The 25858-nt window shown below is 44.2% G+C and overlaps 1 pseudogene; it reads right to left on the reverse strand.

Annotated features, from left to right (window-relative positions):
• Nucleotides 1-25858, reverse strand: part of LOC123405752 — a 60876-nt pseudogene that overhangs the window by 2565 nt on the left and 32453 nt on the right.

A 25858-nucleotide genomic window follows, 5' to 3' on the forward strand; every position in this document is an offset into this window, starting at 1 on the left:
GTTGAATCGGATTTGACCGAGGAGGTCCTTGGATGAGGTTAAATAGCAACTCATATATCTTCGCTGTGGTGTTTGCGTAAGTAAGATGCGATCCTACTAGATACCCTTGGTCACCACGTAAAACTTGCAACAACAAAATTAGAGGACGTCTAACTTGTTTTTGCAGGGTATGATTGTGATGTGATATGGCCAATGATGTGATGTGATATATTGGATGTATGAGATGATCATGTTGTAATAGAAATATCGACTTGCACGTCGATGGTACGGCAACCGGCAGGAGCCATAGGGTTGTCTTTATACTAACATATTTGTGCTTGCAGATGCGTTTACTATTTTGCTAGGATGTAGCTTTAGTAGTAATAGCATAAGTAGCACGACAACCCCGATGGCAACACGTTGATGGATGATCATGGTGTGGCGCCGGTGACAAGAAGATCGTGCCGGTGCTTTGGTGATGGAGATCAAGAAGCACGTGATGATGGCCATATCATGTCACTTATGAATTGCATGTGATGTTAATCCTTTTATGCACCTTATTTTGCTTAGAACGACGGTAGCATTATGAGGTGATCTCTCACTAAAATTTCAAGACGAAATTGTGTTCTCCCCGACTGTGCACCGTTGCTACAGTTCGTCATTTCGAGACAGCACGTGATGATCGGGTGTGATAGACTCAACGTTCACATACAACGGGTGCAAAACAGTTGCGCACGCGGAACACTCGAGTTAAGCTTGACGATCCTAGCATGTGCAGACATGGCCTCGGAACACATGAGACCGAAAGGTCGATCATGAATCATATAGTTGATATGATTAGCATAGGGATGCTTACCACTGAAACTACTCTCGACTCACGTGATGATCGGACTTGGGATAGTGTAAGTGGATCATGAACCACTCAAATGACTAGAGAGATGTACTTTTTGAGTGGGAGTTTAGCATATAATTTGATTAAGTTGAACTCTAATTATCTTGAACATAGTCTAAGTCCACTTTGAATATATTTGTGTTGTAGATCATGGCTCACGCAAGTGTCATCCTGAATTTTAATACGTTCCTAGAGAAAGCTAAGTTGAAAGATGATGGAAGCAACTTTGTAGACTGGGCTCGTAATCTTAAGCTAATATTACAAGCTGGAAAGAAGGATTATGTCCTTAATGCTGCGCTAGGAGATGAACCACCCGCTACGGCTGATCAGGATGTTAAGAACGCTTGGTTAGCACGTAAGGAGGACTACTCAATATTTCAATGTGCAGTCTTGTATGGCTTGGAGCCGGGACTTCAACGTCGCTTTGAGCGTCATGGAGCATTTGAGATGTTCCAGGAGTTGAAGTTTATCTTTCAGAAGAACGCCCGGATCGAGAGGTATGAGACCTCCGATAAATTCTATGCTTGCAAGATGGAGGAAAACTCGTCTGTCAGTGAACATGTGCTCAAAATGTCTGGGTACTCAAACCGTCTGGCTGAACTGGGGATTGAACTCCCGCAAGAAGCTATCACTGACAGAATCCTCCAATCACTGCCGCCAAGCTATAAAGGCTTTGTGTTGAACTACAACATGCAAGGGATGAACAAGTCTCCCGGCGAGTTGTTTGCGATGCTGAAAGTCGCAGAGTCTAAACTCCGTAAAGAGCATCAAGTGTTGATGGTGAGCAAGACCACTAGTTTCAAGAGAAACGGCAAAGGCAAGAAGGGAAATTCGAAGAAGAGCGGCAAGCCTGTTGCCAATCCGCCGAAGAAACCCAAGGCTGGACCTAAGCCTGAAACAGAGTGCTTCTATTGCAAGGGTATGGGTCACTGGAAGCGCAATTGCTCCAAGTATCTGGCAGATAAGAAGGCGGGCAAAGAAAAATCAGGTATATTTGATATACATGTTATTGATGTGTACTTAACCGGCTCTCGTAGTAGTGCCTGGGTATTCGATACCGGTTCTGTTGCTCACATTTGCAACTCGAAGCAGGAACTGCGAAATAGACGAAGGCTGGCAAAAGACGAAGTGACGATGCGCGTAGGAAACGGTTCCAAGGTTGATGCAATCGCCATCGGCACCGTGTCACTTCAACTACCATCGGGATTAGTGATGAACTTAAATCATTGTTATTTAGTGCCTGCGTTGAGCATGAACATTATATCTGGATCTTGTTTATTGCGAGACGGTTACTCTTTTAAGTCTGAGAATAATGGTTGTTCTATTTCTATGAGTAACATCTTTTATGGTCATGCACCGAATGTGAGAGGATTGTTCATATTGAATCTCGATAGCGATACGCATATACATAACATTGAGACCAAAAGAGTTCGAGTAAACAATGATAGCGCCATGTTTTTGTGGCACTGCCGCTTGGGTCATATTGGTGTAAAGCGCATGAAGAAACTCCATGCTGATGGACTTTTGGAGTCACTTGACTTTGATTCACTTGACACGTGCGAACCATGCCTCATGGGCAAGATGACTAAAACTCCGTTCTCCGGAACAATGGAGCGTGCAAGTGACTTGTTGGAAATCATACATACCGATGTGTGTGGTCCAATGAGCGTGGAGGCACGCGGCGAATATCGTTATTTCCTCACCTTCACTGACGATTTAAGTAGATATGGTTATGTCTACTTGATGAAGCACAAGTCTGAAACATTTGAAAAGTTCAAGCAATTTCAGAGTGAAGTGGAAAATCATCGTAACAAGAAGATCAAGTTCCTACGGTGTGATCGTGGGGGTGAATATCTGAGTTTCGAGTTTGGTGCTCACTTAAGACAATGTGGAATTGTTTCACAGTTAACACCGCCTGGAACACCATAGCGTAATGGTGTGTCCGAACGTCGTAATCGTACTTTGTTAGAGATGGTGCGATCTATGATGTCTCTTACTGATTTGCCGTTATCGTTTTGGGGTTATGCATTAGAAACAGCTGCATTCACTTTAAATAGGGCACCATCAAAATCCGTTGAGACGACACCATACGAACTGTGGTATGGCAAAAGGCCAAAGTTGTCGTTTCTTAAAGTTTGGGGATGTGATGCTTATGTCAAAAAGCTTCAGCCTGAAAAGCTGGAACCCAAAGCGGAAAAATGCGTCTTCATAGGTTACCCAAAAGAGACAGTTGGGTACACCTTCTATCTCAAATCCGAGGGCAAAGTGTTTGTTGCTAAGAACGGAACTTTTCTCGAGAAGGAGTTTCTCTCGAGAGAATTGAGTGGGAGGAAGATAGAACTTGACGAGGTTGTCGAACCTCTCATCCCTCTGGATGGTGGCGCAGGGCAAGGGGAAACCTCTGTCGTTGCAACGCCGGTTGAGGAGGAAGTTAATGATGATGATCATGAAACTCCAGTTCAAATTTCTATTGAACCACGCAGGTCGACGAGATCACGCGCTGCTCCAGAGTGGTACGGTAATCCCGTCTTGTCAATCATGTTGTTAGACAACAATGAACCTGCAAATTATGAAGAAGCAATGGTGGGCCCAGATTCCAACAAATGGCTAGAAGCCATGAAATCCGAGATAGGATCCATGTATGAGAACAAAGTGTGGACTTTGGAGATACTACCTGAAGGCCGCAAGGCTATTCATAACAAATGGATCTTTAAGAAGAAGACGGACGCTGACGGTAATGTGACCGTTTATAAAGCTCGACTTGTGGCAAAGGGTTTTTCACAAGTTCCAGGAGTTGACTACGATGAGACTTTCTCTCCCGTAGCGATGCTTAAGTCCGTCAGAATCATGTTAGCAATAGCTGCATTTTTCGATTATGAAATCTAGCAGATGGATGTCAAAACGGCGTTCCTTAACGGTTTCCTTAAGGAAGAGTTGTATATGATGCAACCCGAAGGTTTTGTCGATCCTAAAAATGCTGACAAGGTGTGCAAGCTCCAGCGATCCATTTATGGACTGGTGCAAGCATCTCGGAGTTGGAACAAGCGCTTTGATGAGGTGATCAAAGCATTTGGGTTTATACAAGTGGTTGGAGAATCTTGTATTTACAAGAAAGTGAGTGGGAGCTCTGTGGCGTTTCTAATATTATATGTGGATGACATATTACTGATTGGAAACAACGTAGAGCTTTTGGAGAGCATAAAAGGTTACTTGAATAAAAGTTTCTCTATGAAGGACCTAGGAGAAGCTGCTTACATTCTAGGCATTAAGATCTATAGGGATAGATCAAAACGCCTGATAGGACTTTCACAAAGCACATACCTTGATAAAGTTTTGAAGAGGTTCAAAATGGAACAGTCCAAGAAAGGGTTCTTGCCAGTGTTACAAGGTACGAGATTGAGTAAGACTCAGTGCCCAGCAACTGATGAAGATAGAGAGCATATGCGCTCCGTTCCCTATGCTTCAGCCATAGGTTTTATCATGTATGCGATGTTGTGCACTAGACCGGATGTTAGCCTGGCCATAAGTATGGCAGGCAGGTTCCAGAGTAATCCAGGAGTGGATCACTGGACAGCGGTCAAGAATATCCTGAAGTACCTGAAAAGGACTAAGGAGATGTTTCTCGTGTATGGAGGTGACGAAGAGCTCGTCGTAAAAGGTTACGTCGATGCAAGCTTTGACACAGATACGGACGACTCTAAGTCGCAAACAAGATACGTATTTATTCTTAATGGGGGTGCAGTAAGCTGGTGCAGTTCCAAGCAAAGCGTCGTAGCAGATTCTACATGTGAAGCGGAGTACATGGCTGCCTCGGAGGCGGCTAAGGAGGGTGTCTGGATGAAGCAGTTCATGACGGATCTTGGAGTGGTGCCAAGTGCACTGGATACAATAACCTTGTTCTGTGACAACACTGGCGCCATTGCCTTAGCAAAGGAACCAAGGTTTCACAAGAAGACCAGATACACCAAACGACGCTTCAACCTCATCCGCGACTACGTCGAGGAGGAGGACGTAAATATATGCAAAGTGCACACGGATCTGAATATAGCAGACCCGCTGACTAAACCTCTTCCACGGCCAAAACATGATCGACACCAGAACTGTATGGGTGTTAGATTTATTACAATGTAATTCACATGGTGATGTGAGGGCTAGATTATTGACTCTAGTGCAAGTGGGAGACTGTTGTAATTATGCCCTAGAGGCAATAATAAATGTATAGTTCTTATTATAATTCCTGCATCAAGATAATAGTTTATTATCCATGCTATAATTGTATTGAATGAAGACTCATTTACATGTGTGGATACATAGACAAAACACCGTCCCTAGCATGCCTCTAGTTGGCTAGCCAGTTGATCGATGATAGTCAGTGTCTTCTGATTATGAACAAGGTGTTGTTGCTTGATAACTGGATCACGTCATTAGGAGAATCACGTGATGGACTAGACCCAAACTAATAGACGTAGCATGTTGGTCGTGTCATTTTGTTGCTACTGTTTTTCTGCGTGTCAAGTATTTATTCCTATGACCATGAGATCATATAACTCACTGACACCGGAGGAATGCTTTGTGTGTATCAAACGTCGCAACGTAACTGGGTGACTATAAAGATGCTCTACAGGTATCTCCGAAGGTGTTAGTTGAGTTAGTATGGATCAAGACTGGGATTTGTCACTCCGTGTGACGGAGAGGTATCTCGGGGCCCACTCGGTAATACAACATCACACACAAGCCTTGCAAGCAATGTAACTTAGTGTAAGTTGCGGGATCTTGTATTACGGAACGAGTAAAGAGACTTGCCGGTAAATGAGATTGAAATAGGTATACGGATACTGACGATCGAATCTCGGGCAAGTAACATACCGAAGGACAAAGGGAATGACATACGGGATTATACGAATCCTTGGCACTGAGGTTCAAACGATAAAGATCTTCGTAGAATATGTAGGATCCAATATGGGCATCCAGGTCCCGCTATTGGATATTGACCGAGGAGTCTCTCGGATCATGTCTACATAGTTCTCGAACCCGCAGGGTTTGCACACTTAAGGTTCGATGTTGTTTTATGCGTATTTGAGTTATATGGTTGGTTACCGAATGTTGTTCGGAGTCCCGGATGAGATCACGGACGTCACGAGGGTTTCCGGAATGGTCCGGAAACGAAGATTGATATATAGGATGACCTCATTTGATTACCGGAAGGTTTTCGGAGTTACCGGGAATGTACCGGGAATGACGAATGGGTTCCGGGAGTTCACCGGAGGGGGGCAACCCACTCCGGGGAAGCCCATAGGCTTTTGGGGGACACACCAGCCCTTAGTGGGCTGGTGGGACAGCCCCAAGGGAGCCTATGCACCAAGATAAGAAAATCAAAGGAAAAGAAAAAAAAAGAGGGAAGAAGTGGGAAGGGAGGGGGACTCCTCCCACCAAACCAAGTCCAACTCGGTTTGGGGGGGGGGAGTCCTCCCCCCCTTGGCTCGGCCGACCCCTTGGGAGTCCCTTGGACCCCAAGGAAAGGTCCCCCTCCCTCCTCCTATATATATGGGGCTTTTAGGGCAGATTTGAGACGACTTTCTCACGGCTGCCCGACCACATACCTCCATAGTTTTTCCTCTAGATCGTGTTTCCGCGGAGCTCGGGCGGAGCCCTGCTGAGACAAGATCATCACCAACCTCCGGAGCGCCGTCACGCTGCCGGAGAACTCTTCTACCTCTCCGTCTCTCTTGCTGGATCAAGAAGGCCGAGATCATCGTCGAGCTGTACGTGTGCTGAACGCGGAGGTGCCGTCCGTTCGGTACTAGATCGTGGGACTGATCGCGGGATTGTTCGCGGGGCGGATCGAGGGACGTGAGGACGTTGCACTACATCAACCGCGTTCTCTAACGCTTCTGCTGTACGATCTACAAGGGTACGTAGATCACTCATCCCCTCTCGTAGATGGACATCACCATGATAGGTCTTCGTGCGCGTAGGAAATTTTTTGTTTCCCATGCGACGTTCCCCAACAATGTACACTAAGGATGAGGATGCAAGAACATATTCATAAGTAGCTAGAATGTAGAATCTTACATTATATAAGTCGATTACCAGCTCGTCTGGATTGGTGAAAATGGGATTGATGAAAATGCACTGTTGACATAGACAAACTGTGGGCACCATAGAAAATTGTGAGTGAAAATTCAGTGCTATGGATTCCATCAAACTCGCGACTACGTACCAGTATATCCTTGTGAAGTTGTTTGTGAAGAAATTCGATAATCTTTGAGAATTTCTCTCTTCCTGAAATCTAGCAGTAGATACACATACACAAGCAACAAATTAATGGAAGTTCATTGTGTGCAACACAAGGTAAACAGTTTATAGTCCAATTTGAAAGAGAGCAGAATTTCAGTGAAGCCAGCGAATTGAAGTAGGCTACTAATGAATCCCCGGGACTACTGTATCTCTGGCTAAACATTAGATCCGCTATGAAGTTCATATATCTATGAGTCAGTCTCATGTTAGAGTCGCCATTTTAGTTAGCTACAACCAATTGTAGGTCATAGCAAGGTTTCCAACCTGCGACATTCAGTTCATCGAATAGAATATCTTCCAGGACCAGCAAGCAGACGAGATCGCTACAATTAACAATCAAGGGATGAAAAATATGCCTGGTTTATTGGCCTCCCCCTAGCAAACCTCCCCTGGTACTTTACTACTGCTGAAAAAAGAAACCAACAGACGAAGGAAAACTCACCACTAGGGGGATGGACGACACGGGTCCGCTGCGGGCGACGCCAGAGCATGCCGAGACCGCCATTAATGGCCACCTACCCCCGCACCTACCCACGCGCCATAGTTATTCCGCCCACCGCATCGAGTGCGCAAGGGATTCGCAGTCTCTGCCGCTCCCCACACATCGCAATCCCTCCTCGTGTCGCGCAGATGACGAACTCGCGATGGAGGAGACAAACTCGTCGACTGCGACCACAGGCGCAGGTGGCGTCACCGGTGGCGATCCGGGAAGTGGTGCCGATGCCGGTGGAGATGCGCCCGCAGATCGACTCGCACTCGCCAGAGGCGAGGGAGGAAATCCTGCGGGTGGTGAGGGAGAGGTTCCCGATCCGCGAGGCGTGGCCGGAGATCTGCATCGAGGTCATTAGGAGCAGCTTGTTCGCGGAGCGCTACCGGTTCGCCGGCGATGATGGAGGGATGGATTACGACATCATATTATGGGCCATCCAGGAGGCGGAGTTGTCCGATCCAGTACATGCGAAGAGATGGAGTCGCTTCAAGTCAACAAGGCCGTCCAGGCTCAACATCCGGCCGCCGTCAATCGTGGAGCTGGCCAACATCCCACTGGAGCATCTGCCTCCGGGGGTCAGCCCACCTCGTCTTCCCTGATGGGTGGCGCCCGTGGGCGTGGCCATGGAGCACGTCGCGGGCGTCCTATGGGGGCTCAGATTGGTGAGCCTCCCCATGGATGGGGATTCGGGCTGAGATCTCACTGGAACCAAACAAGGTACACAAATTTTCTGTGAAATATAGTTTTCCTGCTTGTGCAGAAGTTGGGGTTGATGGACTTAGGGTTAGAGATTCGAGGATTGTTCCTCGGGTTCATCTTAGGGGGGCTGAGGAGATGGTTTTGGCATCAGGAGATGGGGATGTTTTTCTTATTCATCCTACAGAAACTCATGGACGTGTGTCCAGTTCCACGTACCTGGTCAACCTACATACGAATTCCAATCCTGTATGTGCAGGGGAATCTAGTAAGGTTTATGGTATTAGAGTTGATCAAGTTGAGAAGGTTAAAGTAGGGGTTCCAGATTCGGGGATTTGTGTGAATTCTCAGACTAATTCTCTGGTTGTTGATGGATGTGTGTCCATTGCTCAACCGTTGGTGAGATCACGTCTAGTTAGTGGTGGGACTTTTTCAAAGGTAAACAGTGAAGATACAGAAAATTTTTGGACACCTTTGAGGGCCCAGGGTAACACTATACCATTGATCTTTGGATCAGTGGTGGAGGGGGAGACGGTATAGAGAAAGATGCCTTCTGGCTCAGTTGACAGAAAAGAAGAAGAGGTGGAGGAGTTTTATGGACAACTGTGGGTTAATCCCTCCCCCAGCCACCGCCAGCCCAGCCACAAATATCGCCCCCCAAAAAAAACCTAGATCGGCCATAGGCAGTCACCTGTTCTGGATCAAGAAATCTCTGCTAAGATGTGGGTGCTTCTCTGTAGAAGAGTGCCACCCTATTGTTCGTCCTGGCCGGTTTGATCCTATCCCCACAAGGTTCTGGATCAGTGAGGAAGGTGGAGCTAGGGGAGCTTATTTTGCATCTGTGGTGAACGGGATCATGGATCCTCAGGGGCAACAGAGACCCAAGAAGACCCCCCCCCTAAGAAAGGTGGTCAGGGAGTCCCTCCTCCACCTCCTAGGGCTCCTGTAGCTAAGGGGACAGTGGCAGTGCCGAAGCAATCAGGTAACACTGTTAAGAGTGCTCCAGTTGTTCAAAATGCAGCCCCTGCTCCAGTTCCAACCCCAAATCCAGTTTCTGTTGTGCAAGCCCTTGACCCAAGATATAAGGACATGATATGCTTCAATTGTAGCTGGCCTGGGCACTATGTGGGCAATTGTGTGGAACCAAAAAGATGTTTTATCTGTTCTGGTACACATAATGTCAATAATTGTATTGCATGGGCACGTCTGCAACCCACTGCTGAGTACTTTGGTAGTGCAGCAGTGGGCCTGTGATTTTATCATATTGATATCCCTGTTGCAGCTGAGTCCAATTGGTTAAATTACAAGAGTTGTGCAGTCCTGAAGGTGCTTAAGGGAGAGGTTTATGCTTCTGATCTGGTAGTGCAACTGAATGGGATATTCTATGAAGGAAAAGAGTGTCCTTGGCAAATTAGTGAGTTAGAAGAGAAGAAGTTTTTGTTGAGATTCCCACCTTGGAAGAAAGTGGAGGATTTCATTGAATTCCCTGCCTTTGACCTTCCCATTGATGGAGTTTATGTTAAGATATGTGAATGGGCTGGGATGTTGGAACCTTATGGTGAGCTGACTGAAGTCTGGATCCAAGTGGAGGGTATCCCACCAAGATCGTGTGCATGGAAGGTGTTTTCCCAAATAGACTCTTGCTTTGGTATCCTGGTTGATGTGGACTGGAATGGAATTTTCAAGAGCTTCTATGAAAAAGTCAGAATCAAGGTAGCTTATAGAGACCCTACCAAAATTCCTTATGAGAGATTGGTGGAGATGAAAAAGAAGTTGTACATCTTGTTCTTTACTGTGGAAGGATTTGATCAAGAGGGAGAAGGTTCTCAGGGAGATGGGGATGACCCTGATTTGGATGTTGAAGATGAAGATAAGGGGGATGAAGAGTTTGATCAAACCAGGGAGTATATGGATGGGGATGCCGATGAACCCATTGATGAACTAGATAAAGAAAATTTCTCCAAAGGCAAATGTGTTGGTTCTGGGAACAAGGTGGAAATGGCTTGCACATCTGCTGCCAGCTTTCATCCTGAGATGATGAAGGATGGGATACATGAACAGTTTTTGGTGGAAGCTGAAGTCAAAACTCATGTTGCTCAAATGGAAGTGTCTGAGGATGATGTTGAGGATATGAACCAATATATGGACATTGGCTCTCATATGGAATACTGTTATGCCGAGCTGAGGAAGATTGAGGTGGCTAATTCTGAAGGTGAAGATGAAATCATCCTTCTTGAGATGGTATGTCTTCTTGAGAATATAGCAACAAGCTTTGGATCAGCTAAGAGATCCCTGCTGGAGTCCTTAGAGATGGAGGAGATGGATAAGAGGAGGAAAGAAGATTCAGATAAAGAGAAGAAATGGGGGCATGTGCTCTCCACCAGACCTACTACAAGGCACCATGGTAATATCAAGATCATGGAAAAAGCTACTGCATACCTACAGAAGAAGAATCTGGAAATTCCTGCTTCCTTCCAAGGTAAATCTTTTGCTACTAATGATACACAAATACTTGTTGATCAAATTGCTAGAGTTGATATATGTGTAGGGGATAGTAATGAGGAACAGGGGAATATCATTCAGGATTTGATTCTTAGAGAGAGTCTTAGGTGTATGGAATTTGCAGATTCCAACTCTGAAATTGTGTTACCTGATAATCTTTACACTCCAACACATAAAAATGATAAGGGTTCTCCCTGTGGTGAAGACATGGTACAAACCAGACCAGTTGGTGTTGATGAATCTGGTAATACATGTCCAAACCTGATTAATCCCACGAGGCTTTGTAGCATGTCCCACCCTTTTAGAATATCATGATAGGGGATTTTTGGAACATACGTGGTCTAGGACAACCTGGAAAAAGTCAACGCCTTCAAGAATTTTTGAGGGTTAATAATGTGGATTTTGTGGGTTTCTTTGAAACCAAGAAGGAGAACATTGATAGTAATATGCTGGATAGGATTGCGGGTAATAAATGTTTTTCGTGGCACCAGCTGCCTGCTCGAGGTATAGCTGGTGGTGTCCTTGTGGGCATTAATGGGGATCTTTTTGAGATTGTTGGTTTTGTGGACCAAGAATTTTGTGTAACAACTAGAGTGAGGAATAAATCTGAAAATTCTATTTTGCAGTTTGTTGCTATTTATGGCACTGCTTATAATGAGCGCAAGATAGATTTTATTGCAGAATTACATGAGGTTATGGAGAAAGCCTCTTATCCAATTATTTTGGGTGGGGACTTTAACCTGATCAGATTTGACTCTGATAAAAGTAGTGCTAATGTGAACCATTCCACTTCTTTCCTGTTTAATGACTAGATCAATAAGTGGGGGCTGATGGAAATCAATGTGGCAAATAGGAAGTACACCTGGTGTAATAATCAGGAGGACCCCATATATTCCACTATTGATAGAGTGTTTGTTTCCCCTTCTTGGGATGCTCTATTTCCTTTATCAATTCTTAGGGCTTTACCTAGAATTGGCACTGACCATACCCCCCTCTTACTCGATACATTGGCTCGGAGGGTTACCTCCCCAAAAATGTTCAGGTTTGAAAAATGGTGGCTGGAGCAACCTGATTTTAAAGGTATGGTTGAAACTGTGTGGAATGCCCCAATTTTGGGTGGATCTGCTATTGATATTTGGATTGCTAAATCTAAACACCTTAGAAAAAAGATTAAGGGTTGGAGTGTGAATATTGAAGCAGCTATTAAAAAGAAAAAGAAGGACCTTATAATGGAATTTGATATCTTAGATGTCTTTGCAGAGTCTAACCGTACTACAAATGTTGATATTAAGCGTATGAGAGATATTAAAGTGGAACTGGAAAATATTATGAGGAAGGAGGAGATTGCCTTGTGGCAAAGATCCAGGGATCGTAGAATTAGGGAGGGGGATAAAAATAATGCTTATTTTCATGTGTTAGCAAACCACCGCCACAAGAAGAATCATCTTTTTGAACTTGTTGGTGAACATGGACCTGTTTATTCTTCTGAGGAGATGTTGGAGGTGGCGACATCCTTTTATAAAAGGTTATTTTGCCATGAAGAAAGACATAATATTCATCTTGGTCCTGCCTTTTGGGAGGAGGTTGAACTAATTACATTATGTGAAAATGAAAATCTCCAGAAAAACTTCTGAGAGTCTGAGGTGAAGGAAGCCATTTTTGGCTCAAATTCCAATGGTGCCCCGGGCCCGGATGGCCTCTCGTTCCCGTTTTACCAAACCTTTTGGGACCTGATCAAAGCTAATTTTATGGCTATGGTTAGGGACTTTGAGGAGGATAAGTTGGACATTCATAGACTAAACTTTGCTTTGATCATTTTAATCCCAAAGGAGCCTGATGCCAATGTTATGAAGAAATTCAGACCAATTAGTCTTAATAACTGTGGTGTTAAGATTTTCTCCAAAGTTTTGACCAATAGGTTGTCCCGTATTAGTGATAGATTTCCTAATCAAACTGCCTTTATTAAAGGTAGGTATATCCTGGAGAGTGTGGTACTGGCGCATGAAGTGATTCATGAGGTGAAGAAAACCAATAATCCTGGGCTTGTGCTCAAACTGGATTATGAAAAAGCATATGATCGGGTTAGTTGGGAATTTTTGTTTGAAATGCTTGAATCCCGAGGCTTTGGCTCTAAATAGATTTCCTGGATTAAAAGACTATTGTTCCAGGGGACCTTTAGTGTCTGGATTAATGATACCACAGGTCCCTACTTTGTAGGAGGGAAAGGTCTCAAACAATGGGGTCCCATATCCCCAATTCTCTTTAACCTAGTGGCTGATGTATTCACTAAGATGCTTACTAAAGCTACCAGCCAGGGGTTGATATCAGGGTTGCTGAATAATGTTATTCCAGGAGGGATTGTCACTCTTCAATATGCAGATGATACTCTCCTCTTTCTAGAGGATTCCTATGAAAAAGCAAAGAATTTTAAATGGATCATGTCATATTTTGAAAGTATATCTCGTATGAAAATCAATTTCCATAAAAGTGATTGTAGCAGTCCCCGACAACGACACTAGAAAAATGTTGTTGATGTGATCCTGACTTGATGCCTCCACGGCAACGGAGACAGAACTCCTCCCAGTTGCTCAACAATTAGCAATTGTCTTGCAATGGCCCACCAGCGCGTGGGTTCGCGGCAGTTTTCGAGGGTAGATTATTCAACCCAAATTTGTTGGTTCGCCCAACAGGAAGTGGAAGGATACTCTCAAGTATTAGCAGTTGAATGTGTCTGATTCAACCACACCTGAAAGATTAGTATCTGGAAACAAAGTATCAGTAGCAAAGTAGTATGATAACAACGGTGCCAGAAACGATCTGTTGATGGCAGACTATTCCTAACGGTTGTATCAATGGCGCCAGAAGCTGCCCGTGGACGGGAAATATTCTTTCCCGGCAACGATGCGAGAAAAAGTATTGTAGCAGGTAGCAGAAGTGTAACGAGTAACAGCAGTGGCAAGGAACAACAGTAGTGACAGCAGTAGCAAGTAGCAACAGTAGCAAGTAACAGCAGTAGCAAGTAACAGCAATAGCAAGTAGCAGCAGAGCAAAGCAAGTAACAGCAGCAGCAACAGTAGTAACAGCAGCAGAGCAAAACAAGTAACAACAGCAGAGCAAAACAAGAACAACAGCAAAGCAAAACAAGTAACAACAGTAGTGGGACAAACTCGTAGGCAATGGGTCGATGATTTGTTTGGATGACATTCATCATGCAACAGTTATAACACAGAGAGATATGTGGCTAGCTCCCGTTCGTCAATGTGATGTAGGCATGCATTTCGTGTGTCGTCATACGTGCTTAGGGAAAAGAACTTGCACGACATCTATTGTCCATCCCTCCCGTGGCAGCGGGGTCCAAAAGGATACTATGGGATATTAAGGTTCTCCTTTTAATAAAGAACCGGAACAACACATTAGCACTTGGTGAACACATGAACTCCTCAAACTATGGTCATCACCGGGAGTGGTTCCGGTTATTGTCACTCCGAGGTTGCCGGGTCATAACACATAGTAGGTAACTACAACTTGCAAGATCGGATCTAAAACACACATATATTGGTGACAACATAATAATTTCAGATCTGAAATCATGGCACTCGAGCCCTAGTGACAAGCATTAAGCATGGCAAAGTAGTAGCAACATCAATCTCAGAACATAGTAGCTACTAGGGATCAATCCCCATCAAAACTAACTCGATTACATGATAGATCTCATCCTACTCATCACCGCCCAGCGAGCCTACGAATAGATTACTCACGAACGATGATGAGCTTCATGGAATTGGAGAGGGAAGAAGGTTGATGATGACGATGGGGACGATTTCCCCTCTCCGGAGCCCAAAACAGACTCCAGATCTGCCCTCCACTTGAAGAACAAGATGTGGCGGCGTCTCCGTATCACAAACGCGATGAAATCTTCTCTCTTGATTTTTTTCGGGACGAAAGTGAATTTGTAGAGCTGAGTTTGGGGGCGGCAGAGCCACGTGGGCCCCACAAGCTTGGTAGCCACCACCAGGGGGGCGGCGGCTATAGGGCTTGTGGCCCACTCGCCCATCCCCTCCGGTGGATCTTTGCGCAGGTATTTTTCATATTTTCCAGAAATATTCTCTGTAAATTTTCAGGACGTTCCGAGAACTTTCATTTCTGCACAAAAACAACACCATGGCAATTCTGCTGAAAACAACGTCAGTCCAGGTTAGTTCCATTCAAATCATGCAAATTAGAGTCCAAAACAAGAGCAAAAGAGTTTGGAAAAGTAGATACGATGGAGGCGTATGAACTCCCCCAAGCTTAAAACCTTGCTTGTCCTCAAGCAACTCAGTTGACAAACTGAAAGAGAAAGAAAAACTTTGACAAACTCTATTTGATCTTGTTGTTGCAACTATGTCTAACTCATAACCAGAATTTTAGCAAGATCACAAGTTAACCACATAAGCAAGTGACACAAGGGTCTCACCGTAAAACTAATATCAATGGCATAATCAGCTAAGGAGCAAATAATAATGAGTTTCAGATACCAACAATTCAATCAAAACAAGCATGAAGCAATATGAATAGGTGGTATCTCGCTAGCTCTTTCTCAGACCGCAAAACATAAATGCAGAGCACTTTCAAAGATCAAGGGCTGACTAAACATTGTAATTCATAGCAACGAAGGTCCAGTCATAGTCATACTCAATATCAATCAAAAGCAAAGCATAAAAATGACAGAGGTGCTCTCTAATTGGTGCTTATACAAGAGGAGGATGACTCAACAGGAAAATAAATAGACAGGCCCTTCGTAGAGGGAAGCATTGATTTGCAGAGGTGCCAGAGCTCAAGCTTTGGAAACAGAGATAATAATTTTGGGTGGCATGCTTCCATTGTCAACGAAATGACCAAGAGTTCTCAATATCTTCCATGCTACTCATGCTATAGGCGGTTCCCAAACAGAAAAGTAAAGTTTTAACTCCCCCACCACCAATCAATCACACTCCACGGCGAGCCGAATCCTCGGGTACCGTCCATACTAACATCAATCCGGGGGGAGTCTTGTTTTAAAGTTATGTTTTCGATTTAAGCGTGGAACTGGGCATTCCAGTTACCGGCCCCTTTCTCGTGAATGATAGTGAATAAACACATGTCGAGGATAACACGCCTAACATGGAAGATATCAATAGCCCCCTGTCACCACATGAGCGGTTCGGGCATGCAAAACAAATTATTTCTTGAAGGTTTAGAGAATGGCACATGCAAATTTACTTGGAATGGCAGGTAGATACCACAAATAGGTAGGTATGGTGGACTCTCATGGAAAAACTTTTGGGTTTATGGAAGTGGATGCACAAGCAGTATTTCACTTAGTACAAGTGAAGGCTAGCAAAAGACTGGGAAGCGACCAACTAGAGAGCGACAACAGTCATCAAGATGCAATGAGTTTGACTAACATTGAGTGCAAGCATGAACAGGATATAAATCACCACGAATACGAACATCATAGAGGCTATGTTGATTTTGTTTCAACTACATGCATGAACATGCGCCAAGTCAAGCCACTTGAATCATTCAAAGGAGAATACCATCCTATCATACTACATCATAGTCATCTCAAAATCTATGTTGGCATTCAAGACAAACCATTATAAGCTCTCAGCTAATTAAGCATGGCATCAGAAACTATGATCTCTAAGTTGTCATTGCAAACATGGTCCTCTCACAACAAAGCTGAATCTGGGACGACAAGCTAGTCATATTTACAAAAACAAAATAGATAGAGTTCATACCAGCTTTTCCAGTCTCAATCACTTCATCATATATCATCATTATTGCCTTTCACTTGCACGATCGAACAATGTGAACAATAATAAAAGTGCTCATGCATTGGATTAAGCTGAATCTGCAGGCAAACACAAAGGAGAAGACAAAGTAATATGGCTCTGCTACGGCAACAAAAGTCCTTCCAATGGCGCCAGAAATAAGCGTGTTGATGGGAGACTATTCAAGCGATCCCCCCCCCCCCGGCAACGGCGCCAGGAATCCTTCTGCTACGGGCTACGCCTTTAGGGACTTCCTTGGCAAATATGCAAATGATTCCCCCGTGGCCTTGGAGCCTTGCGTTGGTGTTCCCTCAAAGCGGAAAGGGTGATGTAGCACAACGGCGGTAAGTATTTCACTCAGTTTTGAGAACCAAGGTATCGATGCAGTGGGAGGATCGCGTCAAGTCACAAGTACCTGCACAAACACAAAGAGCTTGCACCCAACGCTATGAAGGGGTTGTCAATCCCTTATAGATTGTTTGCAAAGTGAGAACTGAAAGCAAAAAAGTAAATGAAGCAAAGTAAAAGTGAAAGTGGAGACGATAGTTGTGAATAGACCCAGGGGCCGTAGTGTTCACTATTGGCTTCTCTCATGAAAGCAAGTAGACGGTGGGTGAACGAATTGTTGGAAATATGCCCTAGAGGCAATAATAAATTAGTTATTATTATATTTCTTTGTTCATGATAATCGTTTATTATCGATGCTATAATTGTATTGATTGGAAACACAGTGCATGTGTGGATACATAGACAAAACACTGTCCCTAGTAAGCCTCCAGTTGACTAGCTCGTTGATCAAAGATGGTCAAGGTTTCCTGACCATAGGCAAGTGTTGTCACTTGATAACGGGATCACATCATTAGGAGAATCATGTGATGGACTAGACCCAAACTAATAGACGTAGCATGTTGATCGTGTCATTTTGTTGCTACTGTTTTCTGCGTGTCAAGTATTTGTTCCTATGACCATGAGATCATATAACTCAATGACACCGGAGGAATGCTTTGTGTGTATCAAACGTTGCAACATAACTGGGTGACTATAAAGATGCTCTACAGGTATCTCCGAAGGTGTTCGTTGAGTTAGTATGGAATCAAGACTGGGATTTGTCACTCCGTATGACGGAGAGGTATCTCGGGGCCCACTCGGTAATACAACATCACACACAATCCTTGCAAGCAATGTGACTTAGTGTAAGTTGCGGGATCTTGTATTACGCAACGAGTAAAGAGACTTGCCGGTAAACAAGATTGAAATAGGTATGCGGATACTGACGATCGAATCTCGGGTAAGTAACATACCGAAGGACAAAGGGAATGACATACGGGATTATATGAATCCTTGGCACTGAGGTTCAAACGACAAGATCTTCGTAGAATATGTAGGATCCAATATGGGCATCCAGGTCCCGCTATTGGATATTGACCGAGGAGTCACTCGGGTCATGTCTACATAGTTCTCGAACCCGCAGGGTCTGCACACTTAAGGTTCGACGTTGTTTTATGCGTATTTGAGTTATATGGTTGGTTACTGAATGTTGTTTGGAGTCCCGGATGGGATCACGAACGTCACGAGGGTTTCCGGAATGGTCCGGAGACGAAGATTGATATATAGGATGACCTCATTTGGTTACCGGAAAGTTTTCGGGCATTACCGGAAAAGTTTCGGGCTCATCGGTAGTGTACCGGGAGTGCCGGGAGGGGTGACGGGGACCATCGAGAGGGGTGTCACGCCCCAAGGGGTCTCATGGGCTATGGGAAGAGATAAACCAACCCCTAGTGGGCTGGAATAAATTCCCACTAAGGCCCATAAGGTTTGAGAAGGGAAAAACACAAGGTGGAAAGAGTTTTCAAGTGGGAAGGTGGAATCCTACTCCAAGTAGGATTGGAGTAGGACTCCTCCACCTCAAATTTCGGCCAAACCTTGAGGGTTTGAGGCTTCCTCCTCCCCTCCCTCCCTCCTATATATACTGAGGTATTAGGGCTGATTTGAGACAACTTTTGCCACGGCAGCCCGACCACATACCTCCACGGTTTTTCCTCTAGATCGCGTTTCTGCGGAGCTCGGGCAGAGCCCTGCTAAGATTAGATCACCACCAACCTCCGGAGCGCCATCACGCTTCCGGAGAACTCATCTACCTCTCCGTGTCTCTTGCTGGATCAAGAAGGCCGAGATCATCATCGTCGAGTTTTTTGTGGTCGGTGATGTGTGTTTTGCTTCCCTCCTTAGTCTTTTCTTGATTCCGCGGTATTGTTGGATCGAAGCGGCTCGGACCAACATTACTCGTACGCTTACGAGAGACTGGTTTCATCGCTACGAGTAACTCCGTTGCTCAAAGATGACCGGCGAGTGTCGGTTTCTCCAACTTTAGATGAATCGGATTTGACCGAGGAGGTCCTTGGATGAGGTTAAATAGCAATTCATATATCTCCGTTGTGGTGTTTGCGTAAGTAAGATGCGATCCTACTAGATACCCATGGTCACCACGTAAAACATGCAACAACAATTAGAGGACGTCTAACTTGTTTTTGCAGGGTATGCTTGTGATGTGATATGGCCAACGATGTGATGTGATATATTGGATGTATGAGATGATCATGTTGTAATAGTTAATATCGACTTGCACGTCGACGGTACGACAACCGGCAGGAGCCATAGGGTTGTCTTTAAACTAACGTTTGTGCTTGCAGATGCGTTTACTATATTGCTAGGACGTAGCTTTAGTAGTAATAGCATGAGTAGCATGACAACCCCGATGGCGACACGTTGATGGAGATCATGGTGTGACGCCGGTGACAAGAAGATCGTGCCGGTGCTTTGGTGATGGAGATCAAGAAGCACATGATGATGGCCATATGATGTCACTTATGAATTGCATGTGATGTTAATCCTTTATGCACCTTATCTTGCTTAGAACGACGGTAGCATTATGAGGTAATCTCTCACTAAAATTTCAAGACGAAATTGTGTTCTCCCCGACTATGCACCGTTGCGACAGTTCTTCGTTTCGAGACACCACGTGATGATCGGGTGTGATAGACTCAACGTTCACATACAACGGGTGCAAAACAGTTGCACACGCGGAACACTCGGGTTAAGCTTGACGAGCCTAGCATGTGCAGACATGGCCTCGGAACACATGAGACCGAAAGGTCGAGCATGAATCGTATAGTTGATATGATTAGCATAGAGATGCTTACCACTGAAACTATTCTCGACTCACGTGATGATCAGACTTGAGATAGTGGATTTGGATCATGTACCACTCAAATGATTAGAGAGATGTACTTTTGAGTGCGAGTTCTTAAGTAATATGATTAATTGAACTAATTGTCATGAACATAGTCTAATGGTCTTTGCGAATTACGATGTAGCTTGCGCTATAGCTCTACTGTTTTTATATGCTCCTAGAGGAAATTAGTTGAAAGTTGATAGTAGCAAACTTTGCAGACTCAGTCTGTAGAACCAAGGATTGTCCTTATTGCTGCGCAGAAGGCTTATGTCCTTAATGCACCACTCGGTGTGCTGCACCTCGAGCGTCGTCTGTAGATGTTGTGAACATCCGACATACACGTTTCTGATGACTACACGATAGTTCAGTACAAAATACTTAATGGCTTAGAAGCAAGGCGCCGAAGATGGTTTGAAACGTCACGGAACATAAGAGATGTTCTAAAGAGATGAAATTGTGATTTCATGCTTGTGCCCTTGTTAAGAGGTATGAGACCTCCGACAAGATTCTTTGTCCACGAAGTAAAGGAGAAAAGCTCAATCGTTGAGCGTGTGCTCAGATTATCTGAGTACGAAAATCGCTTGAATCAAGTGGGAGTTGATCTTCCAGATAAGATAGTGATGGTTCTCCAAAGTCACTGCCACCAAGCTGTGAGAGCTTCGTGATGAACTATAACATATCAAGGGTAGATACAATGATCCTTGAGCGATTCGCGATGTTTGACACTGCGAAAGTAGAAATCAAGAAGGAGCATCAATAGTTGATGGTTAGTAAAACCACTAAGTTTCGAGAAAGGCAAGGGCTAGAAGGGATACTTCGTGAAACGGCAAAGCAGTTGCTGCACTAATGAAGAGACCCCAGATTAAACCCAAGCCCGGGACTAAGTGCTTCTGTTATGAGGGGAACGGTCACTGAGGCGGAGCAACTCTAGATACTTGGTAGATAAGAAGGCTGGCGAAAGTCGAAAGAAGTATATTTGATATACATGATGTTGATGTGTACTTTACTAGTACTCCTAGTAGCACAAGGGTATTAGATACCGGTTCGGTTGCTAAGTGATTAGTGACACGAAATGAAAGCTACACCATAAACGGAGACTAGCTAAAGGCGAGGTGACGATACGTGTTGGAAGTATTTCCAAGGTTGATATGATCAAACGTCGCACACTCCATCTACCATCGGGATTGGTGTTAAAACTAAATAATTGTTATTTGGTACTTGCGTTAAGCATGAACATGATTGGATCGTGTTTATTTTAATACGATTATTCATTTAAAGAGAATAATGGTTACTCTATTTGCTTGAATAAATCACCTTCAATGGTTTATTGAATCTCGATCGTAGTGTTACACATGTTCATAATATTGGTGCCAAAAGATACGAGGTAATGATGATAGTACCACTTACTTGTGGCACTGCCGCTTGAGTCATGTTGGTGTAAATTGCATGAAGAGGCTCCATGCTGATGGATCTTTATACTCACTTGATTTTGAAATCACTAGTGACATGCAAATAATACCACATGAGCAAGGCCTTGTTTTCATTGAGATGAAACAAGATAGTAACTTGTTGGAAGTGATACATTTTGATGTATGCAGTCCAATGGGTGCTGAGGCACGCAGTGGATATCATTATGTTCTTACTTCAATGACGATTTGAGTAGATACTAGAGTATTTACTTAGTGAATCACAAGTCTGAAATATTGAAAAGTTTAATTCTGTTTTGGAGTGAAGTTCGTCGTAACAAGAGGATAAACTGTCTACGATATGATCATAGAAATGAATATCTGAGTTACGAGTTTTGGTACGCAGATAAGACAATGTGGAAATTGTTTCTCAGTTCATGCCACCTGGAACATCATAGTGTGATGATGTGTCTGAACGTCATAGCCACGCACTAATTGGTATGGTGCATGCTATGATGTCTCTTATCGAATTACCACTATCATTTATGGGTTATGCATTAGAGACAACCGCATTCACTTTAAATAGGGCACCGCGTATTTCCGTTGAGATGACACAATATAGACTGAGGTTTAGAGAAATATAAACTGTCGTTTCTTGAAAGTTTGGGGCTTCGACACTTATGTGAAAAAGTTTCAGTCTGATAAGCTCGAACCCAAAGCGGATAAATGCATCTTCATAGGATATCCAAAACAGTTGGGTACATCTCCTATCTCAGATCCTAAAGCAAAGTGTTTGTTTCTAGAAACGGATCCTTTCTCGAGGAAAGGTTTCTCTCGAAAGAATTGAGTGGGAGGGTGGTAGAACTTGATGAGGTTATTGAACCATCACTTCAACCAGTGTGTAGCAGGGCGCAGGAAGTTGTTCCTGTGGCGCCTACACCAATTGAAGTGAAAGATGATGATGGTGATCATCGAGCATCAGATCAAGTTACTACAAATCTCATAGGTTGACAAGGTCGCGTACTGCTGCAGAGTGGTACGGTAACCCTGTCTTGGAGGTCATGTTGTTGAGCAACAGCGAACCTACGAGTTATGGAGAAAGCAATGGTGGGCCCGGATTCCGAAAAATGGATGGAGGCCATGAAATCCGAGAGAGGATCCATGTATGAAAACAAAGTGTAGACTTTGGAAGTACTACTTGATGGTAGTAAGACTATTGAGTAAAGATGGATCTTTAAAAGGAAGACAGACGATGATGGTGATAAGTCACTATTAAGAAAAGCTCAACTTGTCGCAAAGATGTTTCCGACAAGATCAAACAGTTGACTATGATGAGACTTTCTCACTCGTAGCGGTGCTAAAAGTCTGTTAGAATTATGTTAGTAGTTGCTGCATTATTTATGAAATATTGCACATAGGATGTCAAAACATTGTGTCCTCGACGGTTTCCTTGAGCAAACATTGTATGTGATACAACCAGGAGGTTTTGTCGATCCTAAAGATACTAGCAAGTATGCAAGCTCTAGCGATCCTTCAATGGACTGGTGCAAGCATCTCGGAGTTGGAATATACACTTTGATGAGATGATCAAAGATTTTGGGTTTGTACAAGGTTTATGAGAAACTTGTATTTCCAAAGAAGTGAGTGGGAGCACTATAGAATTTCTGATAAGTATATGTGGTTGACATATTGTTGATCAGAAGTAATGTAGAATTTCTGTAAAGCATACAAGGTTGTTTGAAAGGACTTTTCAAAGGAGTACCTGGATTGCGCTACTTGAACGTTGAGCATCAAAGATCTATGGGGATAGATCGAAATCACTTAATAGAAGTTTCAACAAGATGCATGCCTTGACAAGTTTTTGAAGGAGTTCAAAATAGATCAGCGAAGAAGGAGTTCTTGGTTGCGTTGTGAGGTGTGAATTTGAGTAAGACTCAAAACCCGACCCCGGCAGAATAAAGAGAATAGACGAAGGTCATCTTCTATGCCTTAGCCGTAGACTCTAAAGTATGCCATGCTGAGTACCGCACCTGATGTGTGCCTTTCGGCAAGTCTGTTAAGAGGTACACAGAGTGATCCAGGATTGAATCACCCATCAGCGGTCAAAGTTATCCTTAGTAACTAAATAGACTAAGGAATTTTTCACGATTATGGAGGGTGTTAAAGAGTTCGTCGTAAAGGGTTACGTCGATGCACGCTTTGACACTAATCCGAATAACTATGAGTAGTGAAACGGATTTGTATAGTAGAGTAGATATTTGGAGCATTTCCGAATAGCACATAGTAGCAACATGTTGGAAATATGCCCTAGAGGCAATAATAAATTAGTTATTATTATATTTCTTAGTTCATGATAATCGTTTATTATCCATTCTATAATTGTATTGATTGGAAACACAATACTTGTGTGGATACATAGACAAAACATTGTCCCAAGTAAGCCTCTAGTTGACTAGCTCGTTGATCAAAGATGGTCAAGGTTTCCTGGCCATAGGCAAGTGTTGTCACTTGATAACGGGATCACATCATTAGGAGAATCATGTGATGGACTAGACCCAAACTGATAGACGTAGCATGTTGATCGTGTCATTTTGTTGCTACTGTTTTCTACGTGTCAAGTATTTATTCCTATGACCATGAGATCATATAACTCACTGACACCGGAGGAATGCTTTGTGTGTATCAAACGTCGCAACGTAACTGGGTGACTATAAAGATGCTCTACAGGTATCTCCGAAGGTGTTAGTTGAGTTAGTATGGATCAAGACTGGGATTTGTCACTCCGTGTGACGAAGAGGTATCTCGGGGCCCACTCGGTAATACAACATCACACACAAGCCTTGCAAGCAATGTGACTTAGTGTAAGTTACGAGATCTTGTATTACGGAACGAGTAAAGAGACTTGCCGGTAAACGAGATTGAAATAGGTATACGGATACTGACGATCGAATCTCGGGCAAGTAACATACCGAAGGACAAAGGGAATGACATACGGGATTATATGAATCCTTGGCACTGAGGTTCAAACGATAAGATCTTCGTAGAATATGTAGGATCCAATATGGGCATCCAGGTCCCGCTATTGGATATTGACCGAGGAGTCACTCGGGTCATGTCTACATAGTTCTCGAACCCGCAGGGTCTGCACACTTAAGGTTCGACGTTGTTTTATGCGTATTTGAGTTATATGGTTGGTTACCGAATGTTGTTCGGAGTCTCGGATGAGATCCAGGACGTCACGAGGAGCTCCGGAATGGTCCGGAGGTAAAGATTGATATATAGGAAGTCCTGTTTTGGTCACCGGAAAAGTTTCGGGCTCATCGGTAGTGTACCGGGAGTGCCGGGAGGGATGCCGGGGACCATCGGGAGGGGTGTCACGCCCCAAGGGGTCTCATGGGCTATGGGAAGAGATAAACCAGCCCCTAGTGGGCTGGAATAAGTTCCCACTAAGGCCCATAAGGTTTGAGAAGGAAAAAACACAAGGTGGAAAGAGTTTCCAAGGGGGAAGGTGGAATCCTACTCCAACTAGGATTGGAGTAGGACTCCTCCACCTCCAATTTCGGCCAAACCTTGAGGGTTTGAGGCTGCCTCTTCCCTCCCCATCCCACCTATATATACAGAGGTTTTAGGGCTGATTTGAGACGACTTTTCCACGGCAGCCCGACCACATACCTCCACGGTGTTTCCTCTAGATCGCGTTTCTGCGGAGCTCGGGCGGAGCCCTGCTGAGACAAGGTCATCACCAACCTCCGGAGTGCCGTCACGCTGCCGGAGAACTCTTATACCTCTCTGTCTCTCTTGCTGGATCAAGAAGGCCGAGATCATCGTCGAGCTGTACGTGTGCTGAACGCGGAGGTGCCGTCCGTTCGGTACTAGATCGTGGGACTGATCGCGGGATTGTTCGCGGGGCGGATCGAGGGACGTGAGGACGTTTCACTACATCAACCGCGTTCACTAACGCTTCTGCTGTACGGTCTACAAGGGTACGTAGATCACTCATCCCCTCTCGTAGATGGACATCACCATGATAGGTCTTCGTGCGCGTAGGAATTTTTTTTGTTTCCCATGCGTCGTTCCCCAACAGTGGCATCATGAGCTAGGTTCATGCGTAGATGTCTTCTCGAGTAGAACACAAAAGTTTTTGTGGGCGGTGATGTGCGTTTTTCTGCCCTTCTTAGTCTTTTCTTGATTCCACGGTATTGTTGGATCGAAGCGGCTCGGACCGACATTACTCGTACGCTTACGAGAGACTGGTTTCATCGCTACGAGTAACTCCGTTGCTCAAAGATGACTGGCGGGTGTCAGTTTCTCCAACTTTAGTTGAATCGGAATTGACCGAGGAGGTCCTTGGATGAGGTTAAATAGCAATTCATATATCTCCGTTGTGGTGTTTGCGTAAGTAAGATGCGATCCTACTACATACCCATGGTCACCACGTAAAACATGCAACAACAAAATTAGAGGACGTCTAACTTGTTTTTGCAGGGTATGCTTGTGATGTGATATGGCCAACTATGTGATGTGATATATTGGATGTATGAGATGATCATGTTGTAATAGTTAATATCG

This window comes from Hordeum vulgare, chromosome 6H (genome assembly GCF_904849725.1).
Source record: "Hordeum vulgare subsp. vulgare chromosome 6H, MorexV3_pseudomolecules_assembly, whole genome shotgun sequence".
In the NCBI taxonomy this organism is placed as follows: Eukaryota; Viridiplantae; Streptophyta; class Magnoliopsida; order Poales; family Poaceae; genus Hordeum; species Hordeum vulgare.